Below are 6,126 nucleotides of genomic sequence, written 5' to 3' on the forward strand. Positions count from 1 at the left end.
TGTGTGTGTGTGTGTGTGTGTGTGTGTGTGTGTGTGTGTGCCTATGTGCGCTTGCATTCGTGCGTGTTTTCCCAGACAGGGGATGCCAATGGTGTGGGTAGGGAAGACAAACCCCACACTGAAACAGCTGTGTAGAGCCAAAGACAGACAGCACAGCTAAGCACATTATTACCTAGGGCTGACCGCAATTTGTGGACTGTTCGATTGTTTGGTCAATAGGCTGTTGGTCAACCAAGATTTTTTTTAGTCAAGCAATATATTTTGGCACACGAGACACCTGTCTGATTCGCGCCGATCTCAGAGATCTAATCCATTGAGGAGGCTGAGACTAATCCATTGCGGAGGCCGTGTCAATGGCACAGTCCATGAAAAAGGGGAGTGTTGCTAAAATGCACAACTCTCTCCAGAATGGGCTCTCTCCCGCCAATTTGTGCACATTCATTATTTTATGACTTCATTGTGTGAAATGTTTGCCTTGATTGTTGGTGTCTATCTATTCCCCACTACATATATGACCAGTAGTACATTTACAGTTAATTCCTATAATTTCTGATCTACAATGTTTGCTTGGTTGTGGTCATTTCTGTTAATGCATTCTAAATATTATTATTCCAGTCTTTTGCCGTTCTCATTGTCAGAGTGGACACTTTGTTTACAGAGCGCTACACTTGTGAGAAACACGTTTTGGTTTATTTCATTCCATTTACGAGTTTTGTGAATTTAGTCATCGTATTTTGTTTGGAGTGCTACTGTCAATGTTGAGTAAGGACGCGCACCGGATTGCACATAGAAGTAGGCCTATAGACTACCTGGCCTGCGCGCAAATGTTGGATTTGATAGTATTACTGATTGGCTTAACGCACCAGTGACTAATGAGCTGTGGAGCTTCTCAAAGTAATGTTTTCTTCACCTCAATCAGCAAGCAAACAAAGTCTGTTTTTACATCCATTGAGAATGACAATGGTTCCTCAATGTATTTGAAAAATCTTTCCATCTCTCTCCCTTTCGATAACCACTCAAAGCGAATGAAAACAATTTCATGCTCTGATTTGGTGGAAACATCATAAAATAGGCCTACCTGATTAGCTCTTATCCCTTGCACAAATAGCCTACAGCTGTATCTGTCCCGATCTCACTGGCTTGGGAAACTTTGAGGGCCCAGAATATTTTATACAATGTTGCAAGTTTGCTAGTGCAAGCTTTAGGCTGGACCCAAGTTGATAGTTGATACAATGTTTCAAGTTTGTTGCTGACAAGCCATGTGTAGCCAATGTGATTTATAGGATATGTATTTTTATCAGGATATTTTCTACCTGCAATGTTTTTATTTGTTGGCTTTATGTACGCTATTTTTACATAGTTGGCAATGGCAACATAAATTACTTTTTAGGTTTGTATAATTTGCATTTCAATTTGGATAGAATTTTGATTAACCACATGACAATGATTTTGAGATACGAAGATGTGTATATGAAAACCATAACTGGCACGCAGATCGGTAGAAATTGGAAGATAAATTGCCATTCCACATGAGAAAGGTTGCCGACTCCTCATGTAGCCTATTACCGGCAAAATCAGGAGAGTAGAAAGCCAGCAGGAGTAGGAGAACGATGGTCGGGTCAGGTTAATACGTTTTTTTTTTTTTTACCTCTAGTTATCCTGATATCTGACTCCCTCTTGAGTCATTTGTGTCAGGTTTTGGCCAGGACTATTATGGTTTTGGTCACTAGATGTCCCCATTGCACCTTTTTTGTACCTTTTGTTTTTCTTGCTCTAATTATTGTTTGCACCTGTAAGTCATTCCCTTGTTAGTATTTAAACCCTGTGTGTTCCTCAGTTCCTTGCTCAGTGTTTGTATGTTAGCACCCAGCCCCAGCCTTTGTGAACATATATTCTCTAGTTGGATTTTCCAGAGGTTCTCTGGTTTTGTTCTTGTTTATTTTTTGATTAGTCTTTTGAGGTTTGTTTTTTCCCTGCTGTTCTTACCACTTTGTGGATTTATAATTTTGGCCTGAAGATTTTTCCTTTATTAAACCTCCATCTCTAGTACTGCTGTGTCTGCCTCATCTTCTGGGTTCTGCCAATTATTAGTGACTGTTTCTCGCACCGGGTCCTGACAATTTGTGTCTTATTTCATCAAACAGTTCGCTTAAAGCATCAGACAAGCATATAGTTGATTTTATTAAAACACATAGGTGTGTCTATATATGGAAAAATACACGTTAAAGAATTTCAAACAATCGATTGGTCAACAGAACAGACGACTTTCAGTTGACAACAAAAAAAGAATTGTCAGGGACAGCCCTACAATTACCCAACATTCCTGCTCCACAGAGACACACGGCAGTCTAAGAGACTAAGTGAAGACAGATGAAATGGCATCAGAATCCCGGAAATATGCTGAGAAATATGTGAGATTTGTACATAACTTAACAAGAGAAATACCTATATAAGAATGCTGTTCATTGACTACAGCTCAGCATTCAACACCATAGTACCCTCCAAGCTCATCATCAAGCTGGAGGCCCTGGGTCTCAACCCCACCCAGTGCAATTGGGTCGTGGACTTTCTGACGGGCCACCCCCAGGTGGTGAAGGTAGGAAACAAGATCTCCACTTCGCTGATCCTCAACACTGGGGCCCCACAAGAGCGCATGCTCAGCCCCACAAGAGCGCCTCTTCAACCTCAGGAGGCTGAAGAAATTTGGCTTGTCACTAAAACCCTKACAAAATTTTACAGATGCACAATCAAGATCATCCTGTCGGGCTGTATCACTGCCTGGTACAGCAACTGCACCGCCCTCAACCACAAGGCTCTGCAGAGGGTGGTGCAGTCTACAGCACCCAATGTCACAGGAAGGCCAAAAATATCATCAAGGACAACAACCACCCGAGCCACTGCCTGCTGACTCCGCTACCATCCAGAAGGCGAGATCAGTACAGGTGCATCAAAGCTGGGACCGAGAGACTAAAAAACAGCTTCTATCTCAAGGCCATCAGACTGCTAAACAGCAATCACTAACTCAGAGAGGCTGCTGCCTACATAGAGACTCATATCACTGGCCACTTTAATAAATGGATCACTAGTCACTTTAAACAATGGCACTTTAATAATGTTAATATAGCTTTCATTACTCATCTATTATGTATATACTGTACCTTATACCATCTATTGCACCATGCCTATGCCGCTCATCCATATATTTATATGTACATATCCTTATTCTTCCCTTTAGATTTGTGTATTAGGTAGTTGTTGGGGAATTGTTAGATTACTTGTTAGATATTACTGCACTGTTAAAACTAGAAGCACAAGCATTTCGCTACACTCACATTAACATCTGCTAACCATGTGTATGTGACCAATACAATTTGATTTGATCTCTTGTCAATGAATTAAGACATTGAATAGACACTGTATCAAAGAAGCAGAAATGTCTCAAGAAGCAGAAATGTCAAATCAACCAATCAATGACTAGATCAATAGATCAGTCAAGTCTTGAATCATTTTAGAGACAGACACTCTTTCCACTGATCTAAACAGAACAGACTTAACTGAGTAGGCTATGGCTGTGTTTACACATGCTGCCCAGCTCTGATCTTTTGCCCAATTATTTGCGAAATAACTGGTTTGATTGGGCAAAAGACCAATTATTATTGAAAAAAGATCTGAATTGGGCTGCCTAAGTTAACGCAGCCATTGTGATGGATATTATTACCTACTGTAAAGTGACAGTAACATTTGAAACAGTGTAAAATAGCTTCGGGTCCTGCATGTTTTTTGTATGGATGATTTGTCTACAACAGCTGTTCAGATATGGCTGCATCATGTGAGCTCAGCTCCTGATGTGTGACTGTAGCTGGAGCCTGTCCGTTCCACTCTATGTAATGTCAATAACATAAAACATTGCTGTTCACAACACAACACAACCGTGTCACTGGAATGACACGAAACAGGCCCGCAAACAATCAAAACTTAAAATATAGGTTACTGCTTTAAAAAGGTGAAAACTATAAAGAACCCGACTACGAGCACCTCACGCTTTAAAAATAAGTTTGCTACATGACAGCGAAACAATCCTCACCATGATGTGCTCTGGGGCCTAGGCTACTTCAGAAATAACCAACATTTTATGCAGAACAGCATCCATTCCGTATGCACAACTCGGATACATTGCTGATAGTTTAGTAGCCTAAAATCCAAGAAACTCACCTCGAGCTGCTCCTTGCAGAGAACGTCCGAGGAACGACTATTTCCAGATGTGGCTTGGGTGTAATATTAAAGTAAGTTCTTTCCTTGATATAACAGGTATTCCCCCCTCATTTCCCCCTTTCTTTCACGAGTTGAAACTCAGTCTTCCCTTTCTCATCTTGCTCACTCTCGTCCTCTCTTCTCTCTGTACCGAACACGTCCGCTTGGAAGAGAAACAGATTTGCAACAATCTCGACTGGTCCCGTCCTTTTCTCTCATTCTGTTCTCTCTCGCGCGCAGTATGCCAGCCCCCAACGTCCGGGATGCGTGCTGCAGCGGTTCAGCGCCACCGGCAGACAGAGGGAAACGAACGGAGCAGAATGGAGCAGCGCGGGCGAACTTGCTGCTCTCGTCGTGGCTCGAACGCTGATCTGGAGTGACACGTTTTAGGACGGTGGAGGGAAGGGGATAGGAGACGGTATCATAGGGGCTATTCAGACGGCCGGTGTTCCTTTGCTTGACAGAAACAATCCCTTACATCATTTTACTGTCGACCACTTTGCTTCAAAGATCATGTGTCCTTTGTCATATAAATAGTCTATTTGCTAGCGTATGTGTTAACATACAATGCAATGTAGATCAAATAGTGGTGTGTAAAATGTCCCACTGGGCTATGGTCTGTCACAGTCTGTGAGATCTCTTGAGTCAGATTCTTTAGTCAGTGGCCATATCCTGACTGGGTTAGAAACACTTTGGGTCACAGCCTATTCCAGAGGAAATCCTGATTCCTGTCCCCTCACGAACTAGCCTATAGAAACTCAATTGGTAGCTAATTCCTCTTAGCACTACACTACCTCTCTGACTGAGCTTTGAAACAGAGCCGTCGTTGTGTCTGAATGGGTTTAGTGTCAGAGATGGTGAGGCTGTACAGTATGTACTGCTCCTTGCCCTTAGGGCCTTATCGTCCAGAGGTTGGTGGGAAAAGGTTGTTAAATGCCAGTCAACATTACACAGAGGGACATTTCTTTCTTTATTTTCCCTTTTGTATTTTAACCATTTGTACATCGTTACACTGTATATATACATAACATGACATTTGTAATGTCTTTATTCTTTTAGAACCTCTGTGAGTGTAATGTTTACTGTTCATTTTTATTTTTTATTTCACTTTTGTATATTATCTACTTCACTTGCTTTGGCAATGTTAACATATGTTTCCCATGCCAATAAAGCCCCTTGAATTGAATTGAATTGAATTGACATGATCCACTGTTTGATGATTCATGGTGAGTGGTGTCTATTGTATCAATTCATGGAGAACATTTGGAACGTTGCTTGAACCAGTAACCTTGTTACTGTGCCATAAAGGTTCAGACCCCAAGGTAGAGGCCATACTATGCCTTCATATAGATAACACTTTTAGACTATGTGAAAATGGATAATGCTATCCATTATTTTTTATAATTGAATGATTCTTAAGTCATTGCTCAATTGATAGTGTCCGGTTCATAGCTCTACACGTGAGGTCCAGTACCAGTCTATAACCTGACTGATACCTGAGACCCCTATCACTGTTGAACTCTGAATGACCCTCTACCTCCCTCTCACTTTCTCTTGCTCTCTCACTCTCTCTTGCTCTCTCTCTCTATCTCTCTCTTGCTCTTTCTCTCTCTCCCTCTCTCTTTCTCTGTTTGTGTAAACTGTACGCATTTATAAACTGAATTGCTGCCAAGAACATTACCCCCACTTCTCTGATCACCCTCATCCCATCTATTCCCCCTTTCTCACCCACCACCTCCCTCTCCTTCCCCATTCTCCAAGGCTATAATCCCCACCTCTCCTCTTCCACCTCCCTCTTCCCTCTCCTCCTCCAGCCAGTGTACTGCTCCTGTGCTAATATAATTCACAGCTGAAATTAGATGCACTGATGGAGTG

General features: G+C 41.8%; 1 protein-coding gene across 1 annotated transcript in view; it reads right to left on the minus strand.

Moving 5' to 3' along the window:
* Window positions 1-4,723, minus strand: part of LOC111978213 (leucine zipper putative tumor suppressor 2 homolog) — a 103,364-nt gene extending 98,641 nt beyond the window's left edge. The window contains exon 1 of the mRNA XM_024008142.3: window positions 4,213-4,723. The gene's annotated coding sequence lies outside the window, so the exon portion shown is untranslated. The remainder of the gene's footprint in view (window positions 1-4,212) is intronic.
* Between the last annotated feature and the right edge of the window lie 1,403 nt (window positions 4,724-6,126).

This window comes from Salvelinus sp. IW2-2015, linkage group LG18 (assembly GCF_002910315.2).
Source record: "Salvelinus sp. IW2-2015 linkage group LG18, ASM291031v2, whole genome shotgun sequence".
Classification (NCBI taxonomy): Eukaryota; Metazoa; Chordata; class Actinopteri; order Salmoniformes; family Salmonidae; genus Salvelinus; species Salvelinus sp. IW2-2015.